Source organism: Saccoglossus kowalevskii, chromosome 7, assembly GCF_978046115.1.
Source record: "Saccoglossus kowalevskii chromosome 7, keSacKowa6.1, whole genome shotgun sequence".
Classification (NCBI taxonomy): domain Eukaryota; kingdom Metazoa; phylum Hemichordata; class Enteropneusta; family Harrimaniidae; genus Saccoglossus; species Saccoglossus kowalevskii.
Window position 1 is genome coordinate 1,599,223 of NC_140647.1, and position 25,401 is coordinate 1,624,623.

The window sequence follows — 25,401 nt, forward strand, 5'->3', positions numbered from 1 at the left end:
CACATGTCAACGCACTTGTCGCCAATTATTACATGCCACAAGTCAATGCACTTGTCGCCAATTATTACATGATACATGTCAATGCACTTGTCGCCAATTATTACATGTCACATCTCAATGCACCTGTCGCAAATTATTACATGTCACTTGTCAATGCAGCTGTCGCCAATTATTACATGCCACATGTCAATGCAGCTGTCGCCAATTATTACATGCCACATGTCAATGCATTTGACGCCAATTATTACATGCCACATGTCAGTGCACATGTCTCCAGTTATAACATGTCACATGTCAATGCACTTGTCGCCAATTATTACATGTCATATCTCAATGCACCTGTCGCCAATTATTACATGTCAAATGTCAATGCACTTGTCGCCAATTATTACATGCCACATGTCAATGCTCTTGTCTCATGCACTTGTCACATCTCAATGCACCAGTCTCCAGTTATATCATGTCACATCACAATGCACCTGTTGCCATTATTACATGTTACATCTCAATGCACCTGTCTCCAGTTATTACATGTCACATTTCAATGCACTTTTAGCCAATTAATACATGTCATATCTCAATGCACTTGTCGCCAATTATTACATGCCACTAGTCAATGCACTTGTCGCCAATTATTACATGCCACATGTCAATGCACTTGTCGCCGATTATTACATGTCACATGTCAGTGCACATGTCTCCAGTTATTACTTGTCACATGTCAATGCACTTGACGCCAATTATTGCATGTCATTTGTCAATGCACCTGTCTCCAGTTATTACATGCTACATCTCAATGCAGCTGTCGCCAATTATTACATGTCACATGTCAATGCACTTGTCGCCAATTATTACATGTCTTATCTCATTGCACCTGTCTCCAGTTATTACATGACAAAAGTCAATGCAGTTGTCGCTAATTGCTACATGTCACATGTCAATGCACCTGCCGCCAATTATTACATGTCACTTCTCAATGCACTTGTCTACAATTATTACATGTCGCATGTCAATGCACTTGTCTACAATTATTACATGTCGCATGTCAATGCACTTGTCGCCAATTATTACATTACATATGTCAATGCACCTGTCGCCAATTATTACATGTCACATGTCAATGCACCTGTCGCCAAATGTTACATGTCACATCTCAATGCACTTGTCGCCAATTGTTACATGTCACATCTCAATGCACTTGTCGCCAATTAGTACTTGTCACATCTCAATGCACTTGTAGCCAATTATTACATGTCACATAACAATGCACCTGTCTCAAGTTATTACATGACACATGTCAATGCAGTTGTCGCTAATTGTTACATGACACATGTCAATACCTCCTGTAACCAGTTATTACATGTCACATGTCAATACACTTTTCGCCAATTATTACATGTCACATGTCAATGCACTTGTCGCCAATTATGATATGACACATGTCAATGCACTTGTCGCCAATTATTACATGTCTTATCTCAATGCACCTGTCTCTAGTTTTTACATGTCACATCTCAATGCACTTGTCGCCAATTATGACATGTCACATCTCAATATACCTGTCGCCATTTACTACATGTCTCATGTCAATGCACCTTTCTCCAGTTATTACATGTTACATCTCAATGCAGCTGTCGCCAATTATTACATGTCACATGTCAACGCACTTGTCGCCAATTATTACATGCCACAAGTCAATGCACTTGTCGCCAATTATTACATGATACATGTCAATGCACTTGTCGCCAATTATTACATGTCACATCTCAATGCACCTGTCGCAAATTATTACATGTCACTTGTCAATGCAGCTGTCGCCAATTATTACATGCCACATGTCAATGCAGCTGTCGCCAATTATTACATGCCACATGTCAATGCATTTGACGCCAATTATTACATGCCACATGTCAGTGCACATGTCTCCAGTTATAACATGTCACATGTCAATGCACTTGTCGCCAATTATTACATGTCATATCTCAATGCACCTGTCGCCAATTATTACATGTCAAATGTCAATGCACTTGTCGCCAATTATTACATGCCACATGTCAATGCTCTTGTCTCATGCACTTGTCACATCTCAATGCACCAGTCTCCAGTTATATCATGTCACATCACAATGCACCTGTTGCCATTATTACATGTTACATCTCAATGCACCTGTCTCCAGTTATTACATGTCACATTTCAATGCACTTTTAGCCAATTAATACATGTCATATCTCAATGCACTTGTCGCCAATTATTACATGCCACTAGTCAATGCACTTGTCGCCAATTATTACATGCCACATGTCAATGCACTTGTCGCCGATTATTACATGTCACATGTCAGTGCACATGTCTCCAGTTATTACTTGTCACATGTCAATGCACTTGACGCCAATTATTGCATGTCATTTGTCAATGCACCTGTCTCCAGTTATTACATGCTACATCTCAATGCAGCTGTCGCCAATTATTACATGTCACATGTCAATGCACTTGTCGCCAATTATTACATGTCTTATCTCATTGCACCTGTCTCCAGTTATTACATGACAAAAGTCAATGCAGTTGTCGCTAATTGCTACATGTCACATGTCAATGCACCTGCCGCCAATTATTACATGTCACTTCTCAATGCACTTGTCTACAATTATTACATGTCGCATGTCAATGCACTTGTCTACAATTATTACATGTCGCATGTCAATGCACTTGTCGCCAATTATTACATTACATATGTCAATGCACCTGTCGCCAATTATTACATGTCACATGTCAATGCACCTGTCGCCAAATGTTACATGTCACATCTCAATGCACTTGTCGCCAATTGTTACATGTCACATCTCAATGCACTTGTCGCCAATTAGTACTTGTCACATCTCAATGCACTTGTAGCCAATTATTACATGTCACATCACAATGCACCTGTCTCAAGTTATTACATGACACATGTCAATGCAGTTGTCGCTAATTGTTACATGACACATGTCAATACCTCCTGTAACCAGTTATTACATGTCACATGTCAATACACTTTTCGCCAATTATTACATGTCACATGTCAATGCACTTGTCGCCAATTATGATATGACACATGTCAATGCACTTGTCACCAATTATTACATGTCACATGTCAATGCAGCTGTCGCCAATTATTACAAGCCACATGTCAATGCACTTGACGCCAATTATTACATGCCACATGTCAGTGCACATGTCTCCAGTTATAACATGTCACATGTCAATGCACTTGTCCCCAATTATTACATGCCATATCTCAATGCACCTGTCGCCAATTATTACATGTCAAATGTCAATGCACTTGTCGCCAATTATTACATGCCACATGTCAATGCTCTTGTCTCATGCACTTGTCACATCTCAATGCACCTGTCTCCAGTTATAACATGTCACATCAAAATGCACCTGTTGCCATTATTACATGTTACATCTCAATGCACCTGTCACCAGTTATTACATGTCACATCTTAATGCACTTGTCGCCAATTAATACATGTCACATCTCAATGCACCTGTTGCCAATTATTACATTTCACATCTCAATGCACCTGTCGCCAATTATTACATGTCACATCTCAATGCACTTGTCGCCAATTATTACAAGTCACATCTCAATGCACCTATCGCCAATGACTACATGTCAATGCACTTGTCGCCAATTATTACATGTCACATGTCAATGCACTTGTCGCCAATTATTACATGACACATGTCATTGCACTTGTCGACAATTATTACATGTCACATGTCAATGCACTTGTCGCCAATTATTACATGTCACATGTCAGTGCACATGTCTCCAGTTATTACATGTCACATGTCAATGCACTTGTCGCCAATTATTACATGTCACATCTCAATGCACCTGTCGCCAATTATTACATGTTACATCTCAATGCAGCTGTCGCGAATTATTACATGTCACATTTCAATGCACTTGTCACCAATTATTACATGTCATATCTCAATGCACTTGTCGCCAATTATTACATGTTACATCTCAATGCACCTGTCGCCAATTATTACATTTCACATGTCAATGCACTTGTCCCCAATTATTACATGTCTTATCTCAATGCATCTGTCTCTAAATATTACATGTCACATCTCAATGCACTTGTCGCCAATTCTGACATGTCACATCTCAATGTACGTGCCGCCATTTACTACATGTCTCATGGCAATGCACTTGTCGCCAATTATTACATATCACATCTCAATGCACCTGGCGCAATTATTGCATGTCACATCTCAATGCAATTTTCACCAATTATTACATGTCACATGTCAATGCACTTGTCGCCAATTATTACATGGAACAAGTCAATGCACTTGTCGCCAATTATTACATGCCACTTGTCAATGCACTTGTCGCCAATTATTACATGTCACATCTCAATGCACCTGTCGTAAATTATTATATGTCACATCTCAATGCACTTGTCGCCAATTATTAATTGTCACATCTCAATGCACATGTTGCCAATTATTACATGTCACATCTCAATGCACCTGTCGCCAATTATTACTTTCCCATCTCAATGCACTCGTCGCCAAATATTACATGTCACATCTCAATGCACTTGTAGCCAATTATTACATGTCACATGTCATTGCACTTTTCGCAAATTATTACATGTCACATGTCAAAGCACGTGTCGCCAATTATTACATGTCACCTTTCAATGCACTTGTAACCAATTATTACATGTCACATTTCAATGCACATGTTGCGAATTAATACATGTCACATCTCAATGCAGCTGTTGCCAATTATTACATTTAACATCTCAATGCACCTGTCGCCAAATGTTACATGTCACATGTCAATGCACTTGTCACCAATTGTTACATGTCCCATCTTAATGCACCTGTTGCCAATTATTACATGTCACATCTCAATGCACTTGTCGCCAATTTTTCCATGTCGCATGTCAATGCACTTGTCGCCAATTATTACATGTCACATGTCAATGCACTTGTCGCCAATTATTACATGACACATGTCAATGCACTTGTCGCCAATTATTACATGCCACATGTCAATGCACTTGTCGCCAATTATTACATGTCACATGTCAATGCACTTGTCGCCAATTATTACATGTCACATGTCAGTGCACATGTCTCCAGTTATTACATGTCACATGTCAATGCACTTGTCGCCAATTATTACATGTCACATCTCAATGCACCTGTCGCCAATTATTACATGTTACATCTCAATGCAGCTGTCGCGAATTATTACATGTCACATTTCAATGCACTTGTCGCCAATTATTACATGTCATATCTCAATGCACTTGTCGCCAATTATTACATGTTACATCTCAATGCACCTGTCGCCAATTATTACATGTCACTTGTCAATGCACCTGTCTCCAGTTATTACATGTTACATCTCAATACAGCTGTCGCCAATTATTACATGTCACATGTCAATGCACTTGTCCCCAATTATTACATGTCTTATATCAATGCACCTGTCTCTAGTTATTACATGTCACATCTCAATGCACTTGTCGCCAATTATGACATGTCACATCTCAATGTACCTGTCGCCATTTACTACATGTCTCATGTCAATGCACTTGTCGCCAATTATTACATATCACATCTCAATGCACCTGGCGCAATTATTACATGTCACATCTCAATGTAATTTTCACCAATTATTACATGTCACATGTCAATGCACTTGTCGCCAATTATTACATGGCACAAGTCAATGCACTTGTCGCCAATTATTACATGCCACATCTCAATGCACATGTTGCCAATTATTACATGTCACATCTCAATGCACCTGTCGCCAATTATTACTTTCCCATCTCAATGCACTCGTCGCCAAATATTACATGTCACATCTCAATGCACTTGTAGCCAATTATTACATGTCACATGTCATTGCATTTTTCGCAAATTATTACATGACACATGTCAAAGCACGTGTCGCCAATTATTACATGTCACCTTTCAATGCACTTGTAACCAATTATTACATGTCACATTTCAATGCACATGTTGCGAATTAATACATGTCACATCTCAATGCACCTGTTGCCAATTATTACATTTAACATCTCAATGCACCTGTCGCCAAATGTTACATGTCACATGTCAATGCACTTGTCACCAATTGTTACATGTCACATCTTAATGCACCTGTTGCCAATTATTACATGTCACATCTCAATGCCCTTGTCGCCAATTATTCCATGTCGCATGTCAATGCACTTGTCGCCAATTATTACATGACACATGTCAATGCACTTGTCGCCAATTATTACATGCCACATGTCAATGCACTTCTCGCCAATTATTACATGTCACATGTCAATGCACTTGTCGCCAATTATTACATGTCACATGTCAGTGCACATGTCTCCAGTTATTACATGTCACATGTCAATGCACTTGTCGCCAATTATTACATGTCACATCTCAATGCACCTGTCGCCAATTATTACATGTTACATCTCAATGCAGCTGTCGCGAATTATTACATGTCACATTTCAATGCACTTGTCGCCAATTATTACATGTCATATCTCAATGCACTTGTCGCCAATTATTACATGTTACATCTCAATGCACCTGTCGCCAATTATTACATGTCACTTGTCAATGCACCTGTCTCCTGTTATTACATGTTACATCTCAATACAGCTGTCGCCAATTATTACATGTCTTACATCAATGCACCGTCTCTAGTTATTACATGTCACATCTCAATGCACTTGTCGCCAATTATGACATGTCACATCTCAATGTACCTGTCGCCATTTACTACATGTCTCATGTCAATGCACTTGTCGCCAATAATTACATATCACATCTCAATGCACCTGGCGCAATTATTACATGTCACATCTCAATGTAATTTTCACCAATTATTACATGTCACATGTCAATGCACTTGTCGCCAATTATTACATGGCACAAGTCAATGCACTTGTCGCCAATTATTACATGCCACATGTCAATGCACTTGTCGCCAATTATTACATGTCACATCTCAATGCACCTGTCGTAAATTATTATATGTCACATCTCAATGCACTTGTCGCCAATTATTAATTGTCACATCTCAATGCACCTGTTACCAATTATTACATGTCACATCTCAATGCACCTGTCGCCAATTATTACTTTCCCATCTCAATGCACTTGTCGCCAATTATGACATGTCACATCTCAATGTACCTGTCGCCATTTACTACATGTCTCATGTCAATGCACTTGTCGCCAATTATTACATATCACATCTCAATGCACCTGGCGCAATTATTACATGTCACATCTCAATGTAATTTTCACCAATTATTACATGTCACATGTCAATGCACTTGTCGCCAATTATTACATGGCACAAGTCAATGCACTTGTCGCCAATTATTACATGCTACATCTCAATGCACATGTTGCCAATTATTACATGTCACATCTCAATGCACCTGTCGCCAATTATTACTTTCCCATCTCAATGCACTCGTCGCCAAATATTACATGTCACATCTCAATGCACTTGTAGCCAATTATTACATGTCACATGTCATTGCATTTTTCGCAAATTATTACATGACACATGTCAAAGCACGTGTCGCCAATTATTACATGTCACCTTTCAATGCACTTGTAACCAATTATTACATGTCACATTTCAATGCACATGTTGCGAATTAATACAAGTCACATCTCAATGCACCTGTTGCCAATTATTACATTTAACATCTCAATGCACCTGTCGCCAAATGTTACATGTCACATGTCAATGCACTTGTCACCAATTGTTACATGTCACATCTTAATGCACCTGTTGCCAATTATTACATGTCACATCTCAATGCCCTTGTCGCCAATTATTACATGTCGCATGTCAATGCACTTGTCGCCAATTATTACATGACACATGTCAATGCACTTGTCGCCAATTATTACATGCCACATGTCAATGCACTTGTCGCCAATTATTACATGTCACATGTCAATGCACTTGTCGCCAATTATTACATGTCACATGTCAGTGCACATGTCTCCAGTTATTACATGTCACATGTCAATGCACTTGTCGCCAATTATTACATGTCACATCTCAATGCACCTGTCGCCAATTATTACATGTTACATCTCAATGCAGCTGTCGCGAATTATTACATGTCACATTTCAATGCACTTGTCGCCAATTATTACATGTCATATCTCAATGCACTTGTCGCCAATTATTACATGTTACATCTCAATGCACCTGTCGCCAATTATTACATGTCACTTGTCAATGCACCTGTCTCCTGTTATTACATGTTACATCTCAATACAGCTGTCGCCAATTATTACATGTCTTACATCAATGCACCGTCTCTAGTTATTACATGTCACATCTCAATGCACTTGTCGCCAATTATGACATGTCACATCTCAATGTACCTGTCGCCATTTACTGCATGTCTCATGTCAATGCACTTGTCGCCAATAATTACATATCACATCTCAATGCACCTGGCGCAATTATTACATGTCACATCTCAATGTAATTTTCACCAATTATTACATGTCACATGTCAATGCACTTGTCGCCAATTATTACATGGCACAAGTCAATGCACTTGTCGCCAATTATTACATGCCACATGTCAATGCACTTGTCGCCAATTATTACATGTCACATCTCAATGCACCTGTCGTAAATTATTATATGTCACATCTCAATGCACTTGTCGCCAATTATTAATTGTCACATCTCAATGCACCTGTTACCAATTATTACATGTCACATCTCAATGCACCTGTCGCCAATTATTACTTTCCCATCTCAATGCACTTGTCGCCAATTATTACATGTTACATCTCAATGCACCTGTCGCCAATTATTACATGTCACTTATCAATGCACCTGTCTCCAGTTATTACATGTTACATCTCAATACAGCTGTCGCCAATTATTACATGTCACATGTCAATGCACCTGTCGCCAATTATTACTTTCCCATCTCAATGCACTTGTCGCCAAATATTACATGTCACATCTCAATGCACTTGTAGCCAATTATTACATGTCACATGTCATTGCACTTTTCGCAAATTATTACATGTCACATGTCAAAGCACGTGTCGCCAATTATTGCATGTCACCTTTCAATGCACTTGTAACCAATTATTACATGTCACGTTTCAATTTACATGTTGCGAATTAATACATGTCACATCTCAATGCACCTGTTGCCAATTATTACATTTAACATCTCAATGCACCTGTCGCCAAATGTTACATGTCACATGTCAATGCACTTGTCACCAATAGTTACATGTCCCATCTTAATGCACCTGTTCCCAATTATTACATGTCACATCTCAATGCACTTGTCGCCAATTATTACATGTCACATGTCAATGCACTTGTCGCCAATTATTACATTACACATGTCAATGAACCTGTCGCCAATTATTACATGTCACATGTCAATGCAACTGTCTCCAGTTATTACATGTCACATCTCAATGCACTTGTCGCCAATTATTACAATACACATCTCAATGCACCTGTCGCCAATGACTACATGTCACATGTCAATGCACTTGTCGCCTATTATTACATGTCACATGTCAATGCACTTGTCGCCAATTATTAGATGACACATGTCAATGCACTTGTCGCCAATTATTACATACCACATGTCAATGCACTTGTCGCCAGTTATTACATGCCACATGTCAATGCACTTGTCGCCAATTATTACATGACACATGTCAATGCACTTGTCGCCAATTATTACATACCACATTTCAATGCACCTGTCTCCAGTTATTACATGTCACATTTCAATGCACTTGTCGCCAATTATTACATGTCATATCGCAATGCACTTGTCGCCAATTAGTACATGTCACATCTCAATGCACTTGTCGCCAATTAGTACTTGTCACATCTCAATGCACTTGTAGCCAATTATTACATGTCACATCACAATGCACCTGTCTCAAGTTATTACATGACACATGTCAATGCAGTTGTCGCTAATTGTTACATGACACATGTCAATACCTCCTGTCACCAGTTATTACATGTCACATGTCAATGCACTTTTCGCCAATTATTACATGTCACATGTCAATGCACTTGTCGCCAATTATTATATGACACATGTCAATGCACTTGTCACCAATTATTACATGTCACATGTCAATGCAGCTGTCGCCAATTATTACAAGCCACATGTCAATGCACTTGACGCCAATTATTACATGCCACATGTCAGTGCACATGTCTCCAGTTATAACATGTCACATGTCAATGCACTTGTCCCCAATTATTACATGTCATATCTCAATGCACCTGTCGCCAATTATTACATGTCAAATATCAATGCACTTGTCGCCAATTATTACATGCCACATGTCAATGCTCTTGTCTCATGCACTTGTCACATCTCAATGCACCTGTCTCCAGTTATAACATGTCACATCAAAATGCACCTGTTGCCATTATTACATGTTACATCTCAATGCACCTGTCTCCAGTTATTACATGTCACATCTCAATGCACTTGTCGCCAATTAATACATGTCACATCTCAATGCACCTGTTGCCAATTATTACATGTCACATGTCAATGCACTTGTCGCCAATTATTACATGACACATGTCATTGCACTTGTCGACAATTATTACATGTCACATGTCAATGCACTTGTCGCCAATTATTACATGTCACATCTCAATGCACCTGTCGCCAATTATTACATGTTACATCTCAATGCACCTGTCGCGAATTATTACATGTCACATTTCAATGCACTTGTCACCAATTATTACATGTCATATCTCAATGCACTTGTCGCCAATTATTACATGTTACATCTCAATGCACCTGTCGCTAATTATTACATGTCACTTGTCAATGCACCTGTCTCCAGTTATTACATGTTACATCTCAATACAGCTGTCGCCAATTATTACATTTCACATGTCAATGCACTTGCCCCCAATTATTACATGTCTTATCTCAATGCATCTGTCGCTAATTATTACATGTCACTTGTCAATGCACCTGTCTCCAGTTATTACATGTTACATCTCAATACAGCTGTCGCCAATTATTACATGTCACATGTCAATGCACCTGTCGCCAATTATTACTTTCCCATCTCAATGCACTTGTCGCCAAATATTACATGTCACATCTCAATGCACTTGTAGCCAATTATTACATGTCACATGTCATTGCACTTTTCGCAAATTATTACATGTCACATGTCAAAGCACGTGTCGCCAATTATTACATGTCACCTTTCAATGCACTTGTAACCAATTATTACATGTCACATTTCAATGCACATGTTGCGAATTAATACATGTCACATCTCAATGCACCTGTTGCCAATTATTACATTTAACATCTCAATGCACCTGTCGCCAAATGTTACATGTCACATGTCAATGCACTTGTCACCAATAGTTACATGTCCCATCTTAGTGCACCTGTTCCCAATTATTACATGTCACATCTCAATGCACTTGTCGCCAATTATTACATGTCACATGTCAATGCACTTGTCGCCAATTATTACATTACACATGTCAATGAACCTGTCGCCAATTATTACATGTCACATGTCAATGCAACTGTCTCCAGTTATTACATGTCACATCTCAATGCACTTGTCGCCAATTATTACAATACACATCTCAATGCACCTGTCGCCAATGACTACATGTCACATGTCAATGCACTTGTCGCCTATTATTACATGTCACATGTCAATGCACTTGTCGCCAATTATTAGATGACACATGTCAATGCACTTGTCGCCAATTATTACATACCACATGTCAATGCACTTGTCGCCAGTTATTACATGCCACATGTCAATGCACTTGTCGCCAATTATTACATGACACATGTCAATGCACTTGTCGCCAATTATTACATACCACATTTCAATGCACCTGTCTCCAGTTATTACATGTCACATTTCAATGCACTTGTCGCCAATTATTACATGTCATATCTCAATGCACTTGTCGCCAATTAGTACATGTCACATCTCAATGCACTTGTCGCCAATTAGTACTTGTCACATCTCAATGCACTTGTAGCCAATTATTACATGTCACATCACAATGCACCTGTCTCAAGTTATTACATGACACATGTCAATGCAGTTGTCGCTAATTGTTACATGACACATGTCAATACCTCCTGTCACCAGTTATTACATGTCACATGTCAATGCACTTTTCGCCAATTATTACATGTCACATGTCAATGCACTTGTCGCCAATTATTATATGACACATGTCAATGCACTTGTCACCAATTATTACATGTCACATGTCAATGCAGCTGTCGCCAATTATTACAAGCCACATGTCAATGCACTTGACGCCAATTAGTACATGCCACATGTCAGTGCACATGTCTCCAGTTATAACATGTCACATGTCAATGCACTTGTCCCCAATTATTACATGTCATATCTCAATGCACCTGTCGCCAATTATTACATGTCAAATATCAATGCACTTGTCGCCAATTATTACATGCCACATGTCAATGCTCTTGTCTCATGCACTTGTCACATCTCAATGCACCTGTCTCCAGTTATAACATGTCACATCAAAATGCACCTGTTGCCATTATTACATGTTACATGTCAATGCAACTGTCTCCAGTTATTACATGTCACATCTCAATGCACTTGTCGCCAATTATTACAATACACATCTCAATGCACCTGTCGCCAATGACTACATGTCACATGTCAATGCACTTGTCGCCTATTATTACATGTCACATGTCAATGCACTTGTCGCCAATTATTAGATGACACATGTCAATGCACTTGTCGCCAATTATTACATACCACATGTCAATGCACTTGTCGCCAGTTATTACATGCCACATGTCAATGCACTTGTCGCCAATTATTACATGACACATGTCAATGCACTTGTCGCCAATTATTACATACCACATTTCAATGCACCTGTCTCCAGTTATTACATGTCACATTTCAATGCACTTGTCGCCAATTATTACATGTCATATCTCAATGCACTTGTCGCCAATTAGTACATGTCACATCTCAATGCACTTGTCGCCAATTAGTACTTGTCACATCTCAATGCACTTGTAGCCAATTATTACATGTCACATCACAATGCACCTGTCTCAAGTTATTACATGACACATGTCAATGCAGTTGTCGCTAATTGTTACATGACACATGTCAATACCTCCTGTCACCAGTTATTACATGTCACATGTCAATGCACTTTTCGCCAATTATTACATGTCACATGTCAATGCACTTGTCGCCAATTATTATATGACACATGTCAATGCACTTGTCACCAATTATTACATGTCACATGTCAATGCAGCTGTCGCCAATTATTACAAGCCACATGTCAATGCACTTGACGCCAATTAGTACATGCCACATGTCAGTGCACATGTCTCCAGTTATAACATGTCACATGTCAATGCACTTGTCCCCAATTATTACATGTCATATCTCAATGCACCTGTCGCCAATTATTACATGTCAAATATCAATGCACTTGTCGCCAATTATTACATGCCACATGTCAATGCTCTTGTCTCATGCACTTGTCACATCTCAATGCACCTGTCTCCAGTTATAACATGTCACATCAAAATGCACCTGTTGCCATTATTACATGTTACATCTCAATGCACCTGTCTCCAGTTATTACATGTCACATCTCAATGCACTTGTCGCCAATTAATACATGTCACATCTCAATGCACCTGTTGCCAATTATTACATGTCACATGTCAATGCACTTTTCGCCAATTATTACATGTCACATCTCAATGCACCTGTCGCCAATTATTACATGTTACATCTCAATGCAGCTGTCGCGAATTATTACATGTCACATTTCAATGCACTTGTCACCAATTATTACATGTCATATCTCAATGCACTTGTCGCCAATTATTACATGTTACATCTCAATGCACCTGTCGCTAATTATTACATGTCACTTGTCAATGCACCTGTCTCCAGTTATTACATGTTACATCTCAATACAGCTGTCGCCAATTATTACATTTCACATGTCAATGCACTTGTCCCCAATTATTACATGTCTTATCTCAATGCATCTGTCTCTAAATATTACATGTCACATCTCAATGCACTTGTCGCCAATTCTGACATGTCACATCTCAATGTACCTGCCGCCATTTACTACATGTCTCATGGCAATGCACTTGTCGCCAATTATTACATGGCACAAGTCAATGCACTTGTCGCCAATTATTACATGCCACTTGTCAATGCACTTGTCGCCAATTATTACATGTCACATCTCAATGCACCTGTCGTAAATTATTATATGTCACATCTCAATGCACTTGTCGCCAATTATTAATTGTCACATCTCAATGCACATGTTGCCAATTATTACATGTCACATCTCAATGCACCTGTCGCCAATTATTACTTTCCCATCTCAATGCACTCGTCGCCAAATATTACATGTCACATCTCAATGCACTTGTAGCCAATTATTACATGTCCATCTCAATGCACTCGTCGCCAAATATTACATGTCACATCTCAATGCACTTGTAGCCAATTATTACATGTCACATGTCATTGCACTTTTCGCAAATTATTACATGTCACATGTCAAAGCACGTGTCGCCAATTATTACATGTCACCTTTCAATGCACTTGTAACCAATTATTACATGTCACATTTCAATGCACATGTTGCGAATTAATACATGTCACATCTCAATGCACCTGTTGCCAATTATTACATTTAACATCTCAATGCACCTGTCGCCAAATGTTACATGTCACATGTCAATGCACTTGTCACCAATTGTTACATGTCACATCTTAATGCACCTGTTGCCAATTATTACATGTCACATCTCAATGCACTTGTCGCCAATTATTACATGTCACATGTCAATGCACTTGTCGCCAATTATTACATGTCACATGTCAGTGCACATGTCTCCAGTTATTACATGTCACATGTCAATGCACTTGTCGCCAATTATTACATGTCACATCTCAATGCACCTGTCGACAATTATTACATGTTACATCTCAATGCAGCTGTCGCGAATTATTACATGTCACATTTCAATGCACTTGTCGCCAATTATTACATGTCATATCTCAATGCACTTGTCGCCAATTATTACATGTTACATCTCAATGCACCTGTCGCCAATTATTACATGTCACTTGTCAATGCACCTGTCTCCAGTTATTACATGTTACATCTCAATACAGCTGTCGCCAATTATTACATGTCACATGTCAATGCACTTGTCCCCAATTATTACATGTCTTATCTCAATGCACCTGTCTCTAGTTATTACATGTTACATCTCAATACAGCTGTCGCCAATTATTACATGTCACATGTCAATGCACTTGTCGCCAATTATTACATATCACATCTCAATGCACCTGGCGCAATTATTACATGTCACATCTCAATGTAATTTTCACCAATTATTACATGTCACATGTCAATGCACTTGTCGCCAATTATTACATGGCACAAGTCAATGCACTTGTCGCCAATTATTACATGCCACATCTCAATGCACATGTTGCCAATTATTACATGTCACATCTCAATGCACCTGTCGCCAATTATTACTTTGCCATCTCAATGCACTCGTCGCCAAATATTACATGTCACATCTCAATGCACTTGTAGCCAATTATTACATGTCACATGTCATTGCACTTTTCGCAAATTATTACATGTCACATGTCAAAGCACGTGTCGCCAATTATTACATGTCACCTTTCAATGCACTTGTAACCAATTATTACATGTCACATTTCAATGCACATGTTGCGAATTAATACATGTCACATCTCAATGCACCTGTTGCCAATTATTACATTTAACATCTCAATGCACCTGTCGCCAAATGTTACATGTCACATGTCAATGCACTTGTCACCAATTGTTACATGTCACATCTTAATGCACCTGTTGCCAATTATTACATGTCACATCTCAATGCCCTTGTCGCCAATTATTCCATGTCGCATGTCAATGCACTTGTCGCCAATTATTACATGACACATGTCAATGCACTTGTCGCCAATTATTACATGCCACATGTCAATGCACTTGTCGCCAATTATTACATGTCACATGTCAATGCACTTGTCGCCAATTATTACATGTCACATGTCAGTGCACATGTCTCCAGTTATTACATGTCACATGTCAATGCACTTGTCGCCAATTATTACATGTCACATCTCAATGCACCTGTCGCCAATTATTACATGTTACATCTCAATGCAGCTGTCGCGAATTATTACATGTCACATTTCAATGCACTTGTCGCCAATTATTACATGTCATATCTCAATGCACTTGTCGCCAATTATTACATGTTACATCTCAATGCACCTGTCGCCAATTATTACATGTCACTTGTCAATGCACCTGTCTCCAGTTATTACATGTTACATCTCAATACAGCTGTCGCCAATTATTACATGTCACATGTCAATGCAATTGTACCCCAATTATTACATGTCTTATCTCAATGCACCTGTCTCTAGTTATTACATGTCTTTAACTCAATGCACTTGTCGCCTATTATTACATGTCACATGTCAATGCACTTGTCGCCAATTATTAGATGACACATGTCAATGCACTTGTCGCCAATTATTACATACCACATGTCAATGCACTTGTCGCCAGTTATTACATGCCACATGTCAATGCACTTGTCGCCAATTATTACATGACACATGTCAATGCACTTGTCGCCAATTATTACATACCACATTTCAATGCACCTGTCTCCAGTTATTACATGTCACATTTCAATGCACTTGTCGCCAATTATTACATGTCATATCTCAATGCACTTGTCGCCAATTATTACATGTTACATCTCAATGCACCTGTCGCCAATTATTACATGTCACTTGTCAATGCACCTGTCTCCAGTTATTACATGTTACATCGCAATACAGCTGTCGCCAATTATTACATGTCACATGTCAATGCACCTGTCGCCAATTATTACTTTCCCATCTCAATGCACTTGTCGCCAAATATTACATGTCACATCTCAATGCACTTGTAGCCAATTATTACATGTCACATGTCATTGCACTTTTCGCAAATTATTGCATGTCACATGTCAAAGCACGTGTCGCCAATTATTACATGTCACCTTTCAATGCACTTGTAACCAATTATTACATGTCACATTTCAATGCACATGTTGCGAATTAATACATGTCACATCTCAATGCACCTGTTGCCAATTATTACATTTAACATCTCAATGCACCTGTCGCCAAATGTTACATGTCACATGTCAATGCACTTGTCACCAATAGTTACATGTCACATCTTAATGCACCTGTTCCCAATTATTACATGTCACATCTCAATGCACTTGTCGCCAATTATTACATGTCACATGTCAATGCACTTGTCGCCAATTATTACATTACACATGTCAATGAACCTGTCGCCAATTATTACATGTCACATGTCAATGCAACTGTCTCCAGTTATTACATGTCACATCTCAATGCACTTGTCGCCAATTATTACAATACACATCTCAATGCACCTGTCGCCAATGACTACATGTCACATGTCAATGCACTTGTCGCCTATTATTACATGTCACATGTCAATGCACTTGTCGCCAATTATTAGATGACACATGTCAATGCACTTGTCGCCAATTATTACATACCACATTTCCATGCACCTGTCTCCAGTTATTACATGTCACATCTCAATGTACTTGTCGCCAATTAATACATGTCACATATCAATGCTCCTGTTGCCAATTATTACATTTCACATCTCAATGCACCTGTCGCCAATTATTACATGTCACATGTCAATGCACCTGTCGCCAATTATTACATGTCACATCTCAATGCACTTGTCACCAATTGTTACATGTCACATCTTAATGCACCTGTTGCCAATTATTACATGTCACATATACATGCACCTGTCTCCAGTTATTACATGTCACATCTCAATGCACTTGTCGCCAATTATTACAAGTCACATCTCAATGCACCTGTCGTCAATGACTACATGTCACATGTCAATGCACTTGTCGCCAATTATTACATGTCACATGTCAATGCACTTGTCGCCAATTATTACATGACACATGTCAATGCACTTGTCGCCAATTATGACATGCCACATGTCAATGCACTTGTCGCCAATTATTACATGTCACATGTCAGTGCACATGTTTCCAGTTATTACATGTCACATGTCAATGCACTTGTCGCCAATTATTACATGTCACATCTCAATGCACCTGTCGCCAATTATTACATGTTACATCTCAATGCAGCTGTCGCGAATTATTACATGTCACATTTCAATGCACTTGTCGCCAATTATTACATGTCACTTGTCAATGCACCTGTCTCCAATTATTACATGTTACATCTCAATGCAGCTGTCGCGAATTATTACATGTCACATGTCAATGCACTTGTCGCCAATTATTACATGTCGCATGTCAGTGCACATGTTTCCAGTTATTACATGTCACATGTCAATGCACTTGTCGCCAATTATTACATGTCACATCTCAATGCACCTGTCGCCAATTATTACATGTTACATCTCAATACAGCTGTCGCCAATTATTACATGTCACATGTCAATGCACTTGTCGCCAATTATTACATGTCTTATCTCAATGCACCTGTCTCTAGTTATTGCATGTCACATCTCAATGCACTTGTCGCCAATTATGACATGTCACATCTCAATGTACCTGTCACCATTTACTACATGTCTCATGTCAAATCACTTGTCGCCAATTATTACATATCACATCTCAATGCACCTGGCGCAATTATTACATGTCACATCTCAATGCAATTTTCACCAATTATTACATGTCACATGTCAATGCACTTGTCGCCAATTATTACATTGATCAAGTCAATGCACTTGTCGCCAATTATTACATACCACATGTCAATGCACTTGTCGCCAATTATTACATGCCACATGTCAGTGCACATGTCTCCAATTATTACATGTCACATGTTAATGCACTTGTTGCCAATTATTACATGTCACATCTCAATGCACCTGTCGCCAATTATTACATGTCACTTGTCAATACACTTGTCTCCAGTTATTACATGTTACATCTCAATGCAGCTGTCGCGAATTATTACATGTCACATTTCAATAAACTTGTCGCCAATTATTACATGTCATATCTCAATGCACTTGTCGCCAATTATTACATGTCACATGTCAGTGCACATGTCTCCAGTTATTACATGTCACATGTCAATGCACCTGTCGCCAATTATTACATGTTACATCTCAATGCAGCTGTCGCGAATTATTACATGTCACATTTCAATGCACTTGTCGCCAATTATTACATGTCCCATCTCAATGCACCTGTTACCAATTATTACATGTCACATCTCAATGCACCTGTCGCCAATTATTACTTTCCCATCTCAATGCACTCGTCGCCAAATATTACATGTCACATCTCAATGCACTTGTAGACAATTATTACATGTCACATGTCATTGCACTTTTCGCAAATTTTTACATGTCACATGTCAAAGCACGTGTCGCCAATTATTACATGTCACCTTTCAATGCACTTGTAACCAATTATTACATGTCACATTTCAATGCACATGTTGCGAATTAATACTTGTCACATCTCAATGCACCTGTTGCCAATTATTACATTTAACATCTCAATGCACCTGTCGCCAAATGTTACATGTCACATCTCAATGCACCTGTCGCCAATTATTACTTTCCCATCTCAATGCACTCGTCGCCGAATATTACATGTCACATCTCAATGCACTTGTAGCAAATTATTACATGTCACATGTCATTGCACTTTTCGCAAATTATTACATGTCACATGTCAAAGCACGTGTCGCCAATTATTACATGTCACCTTTCAATGCACTTGTAACCAATTATTACATGTCACATTTCAATGCACATGTTGCGAATTAATACATGTCACATCTCAATGCACCTGTTGCCACTTATTACATTTAACATCTCAATGCACCTGTCGCCAAATGTTACATGTCACATGTCAATGCACTTGTCACCAATTGTTACATGTCACATCTTAATGCACCTGTTGCCAATTATTACATGTCACATCTCAATGCACTTGTCGCCAATTATTCCATGTCGCATATCAATGCACTTGTCGCCAATTATTACATGTCACATGTCAATGCACTTGTCGCCAATTATTACATGCCACATGTCAATGCACTTGTCGCCAATTATTACATGTCACATGTCAATGCACTTGTCGCCAATTATTACATGTCACATGTCAGTGCACTTGTCTCCAGTTATTACATGTCACATGTCAATGCACTTGTCGCCAATTATTACATACCACATGTCAATGCACTTGTCGCCAGTTATTACATGCCACATGTCAATGCACTTGTCGCCAATTATTACATGACACATGTCAATGCACTTGTCGCCAATTATTACATACCACATTTCAATGCACCTGTCTCCAGTTATTACATGTCACATCTCAATGTACTTGTCGCCAATTAATACATGTCACATCTCAATGCTCCTGTTGCCAATTATTACATTTCACATCTCAATGCACCTGTCGCCAATTATTACATGTCACATCTCAATGCACTTGTCACCAATTGTTACATGTCACATCTTAATGCACCTGTTGCCACTTATTACATGTCACATATCCATGCACCTGTCTCCAGTTATTACATGTCGCATCTCAATGCACTTGTCGCCAATTATTACAAGTCACATCTCAATGCACCTGTCGCCAATGACTACATGTCACATGTCAATGCATTTGTCGCCAATTATTACATGTCACATGTCAATGCACTTGTCGCCAATTATTACATGACACATGTCAATGCACTTGTCGCCAATTATTACATGCCACATGTCAATGCACTTGTCGCCAATTATTACATGTCACATGTCAGTGCACATATTTCCAGTTATTACATGTCACATGTCAATGCACTTGTCGCCAATTATTACATGTCACATCTCAATGCACCTGTCGCCAATTATTACATGTTACATCTCAATGCAGCTGTCGCGAATTATTACATGTCACATTTCAATGCACTTGTCGCCAATTATTACATGTCACTTGTCAATGCACCTGTCTCCAATTATTACATGTTACATCTCAATGCAGCTGTCGCGAATTATTACATGTCACATGTCAATGCACTTGTCGCCAATTATTACATGACACATGTCAATGCACTTGTCGCCAATTATTACATGCCACATGTCAATGCACTTGTCGCCAATTATTACATGTCACATGTCAATGCACTTGTCGCCAATTATTACATTGATCAAGTCAATGCACTTGTCGCCAATTATTACATACCACATGTCAATGCACTTGTCGCCAATTATTACATGCCACATGTCAGTGCACATGTCTCCAATTATTACATGTCACATGTTAATGCACTTGTTGCCAATTATTACATGTCACATCTCAATGCACCTGTCGCCAATTATTACATGTCACTTGTCAATACACTTGTCTCCAGTTATTACATGTTACATCTCAATGCAGCTGTCGCGAATTATTACATGTCACATTTCAATAAACTTGTCGCCAATTATTACATGTCATATCTCAATGCACTTGTCGCCAATTATTACATGTCACATGTCAGTGCACATGTCTCCAGTTATTACATGTCACATGTCAATGCACCTGTCGCCAATTATTACATGTTACATCTCAATGCAGCTGTCGCGAATTATTACATGTCACATTTCAATGCACTTGTCGCCAATTATTACATGTCCCATCTCAATGCACCTGTTACCAATTATTACATGTCACATCTCAATGCACCTGTCGCCAATTATTACTTTCCCATCTCAATGCACTCGTCGCCAAATATTACATGTCACATCTCAATGCACTTGTAGACAATTATTACATGTCACATGTCATTGCACTTTTCGCAAATTTTTACATGTCACATGTCAAAGCACGTGTCGCCAATTATTACATGTCACCTTTCAATGCACTTGTAACCAATTATTACATGTCACATTTCAATGCACATGTTGCGAATTAATACTTGTCACATCTCAATGCACCTGTTGCCAATTATTACATTTAACATCTCAATGCACCTGTCGCCAAAATGTTACATGTCACATGTCAATGCACTTGTCACCAATTGTTACTTTCCCATCTCAATGTACCTGTCGCCAAATGTTACATGTCACATCTCAATGCACCTGTCGCCAATTATTACTTTCCCATCTCAATGCACTCGTCGCCGAATATTACATGTCACATCTCAATGCACTTGTAGCAAATTATTACATGTCACATGTCATTGCACTTTTCGCAAATTATTACATGTCACATGTCAAAGCACGTGTCGCCAATTATTACATGTCACCTTTCAATGCACTTGTAACCAATTATTACATGTCACATTTCAATGCACATGTTGCGAATTAATACATGTCACATGTCAATGAACTTGTCGCCAATTATTACATACCACATTTCAATGCACCTTTCTCCAGTTATTACATGTCACATGTCAATGCACTTGTCACTAATGGTTACATGTCACATCTTAATGCACCTGTTCCCAATTATTACATGTCACATCTCAATGCACTTGTCGCCAATTATTACATGTCGCATGTCAATGCACTTGTCGCCAATTATTACATTACACATGTCAATGAACCTGTCGCCAATTATTACATGTCACATGTCAATGAACTTGTCGCCAATTATTACATACCACATTTCAATGCACCTTTCTCCAGTTATTACATGTCACATCTCAATGTACTTGTCGCCAATTATTACATGACACATGTCAATGAACTTGTCGCCAATTATTACATACCACATTTCAATGCACCTTTCTCCAGTTATTACATGTCACATCTCAATGTACTTTTCGCCAATTAATACATGTCACATCTCAATGCTCCTGTTGACAATTATTACATTTCACATCTCAATGCACCTGTCGCCAATTATTACATGTCACATGTCAATGCACCTGTCGCCAATTATTACATGTCACATCTCAATGCACTTGTCACCAATTGTTACATGTCACATCTTAATGCACCTGTTGCCAATTATTACATGTCACATCTACATGCACCTGTCTCCAGTTATTACATGTCACATCTCAATGCACTTGTCGCCAATTATTACAAGTCACATCTCAATGCACCTGTCGCCAATGACTACATGTCACATGTCAATGCACTTGTCGCCAAATATTACATGTCACATGTCAATACACTTGTCGCCAATTATTACATGTCTTATCTCAATGCACCTGTCTCTAGTTATTACATGTCACATCTCAATGCACTTGTCGCCAATTATGACATGTCACATCTCAATGTACCTGTCGCCATTTACTACATGTCTCATGTCAATGCACTTGTCGCCAATTATTACATATCACATCTCAATGCACCTGGCGCAATTATTACATGTCACATCTCAATGCAATTTTCACCAATTATTACATGTCACATGTCAATGCACTTGTCGCCAATTATTACATGGCACAAGTCAATGCACTTGTCGCCAATTATTACATACCACATGTCAATGCACTTGTCGCCAATTATTACATGCCACATGTCAGTGCACATGTCTCCAATTATTACATGACACATCTCAATGCTCCTGTTGCCAATTATTTCATTTCACATCTCAATGCACCTGTAGCCAATTATTACATGTCACATGTCAATGCACCTGTCGCCAATTATTACATGTCACATCTCAATGCACTTGTCACCAATTGTTACATGTCACATCTTAATGCACCTGTTGCCAATTATTACATGTCACATATACATGCACCTGTCTCCAGTTATTACATGTCACATCTCAATGCACTTGTCGCCAATTATTACAAGTCACATCTCAATGCACCTGTCGCCAATGACTACATGTCACATGTCAATGCACTTGTCGCCAAATATTACATGTCACATGTCAATACTCTTGTCGCCAATTATTACATGTCTTATCTCAATGCACCTGTCTCTAGTTATTGCATGTCACATCTCAATGCACTTGTCGCCAATTATGACATGTCACATCTCAATGTACCTGTCGCCATTTACTACATGTCTCATGTCAATGCACTTGTCGCCAATTATTACATATCACATCTCAATGCACCTGGCGCAATTATTACATGTCACATCTCAATGCAATTTTCACCAATTATTACATGTCACATGTCAATGCACTTGTCGCCAATTATTACATGGCACAAGTCAATGCACTTGTCGCCAATTATTACATACCACATGTCAATGCACTTGTCGCCAATTATTACATGCCACATGTCAGTGCACATGTCTCCAATTATTACATGACACATCTCAATGCTCCTGTTGCCAATTATTACATTTCACATCTCAATGCACCTGTAGCCAATTATTACATGTCACATGTCAATGCACCTGTCGCCAATTATTACATGTCACATCTCAATGCACTTGTCACCAATTGTTACATGTCACATCTTAATGCACCTTTTGCCAATTATTACATGTCACATCTCCATGCACCTGTCTCCAGTTATTTCATGCCACATGTCAATGCACTTGTCGCCAACTATTACATGTCACATGTCAATGCACTTGTCACTAATTGTTACATGTCACATCTTAATGCACCTGTTCCCAATTATTACATGTCACATCTCAATGCACTTGTCGCCAATTATTACATGTCGCATGTCAATGCACTTGTCGCCAATTATTACATTACACATGTCAATGAACCTGTCGCCAATTATTACATGTCACATGTCAATGCAACTGTCTCCAGTTATTACATGTCACATCTCAATGCACTTGTCGCCAATTATTACAATACACATCTCAATGCACCTGTCGCCAATGACTACATGTCACATGTCAATGCACTTGTCGCCAATTATTAAATGTCACATGTCAATGCACTTGTCGCCAATTATTAGATGACACATGTCAATGCACCTGTCGCCAATTATTACATGTCACATGTCAATGCACCTGTCGCCAATTATTACATGTCACATCTCAATGCACTTGTCACCAATTGTTACATGTCACATCTTAATGCACCTGTTGCCAATTATTACATGTCACATCTACATGCACCTGTCTCCAGTTATTACATGTCACATCTCAATGCACTTGTCGCCAATTATTACAAGTCACATCTCAATGCACCTGTCGCCAATGACTACATGTCACATGTCAATGCACTTGTCGCCAAATATTACATGTCACAT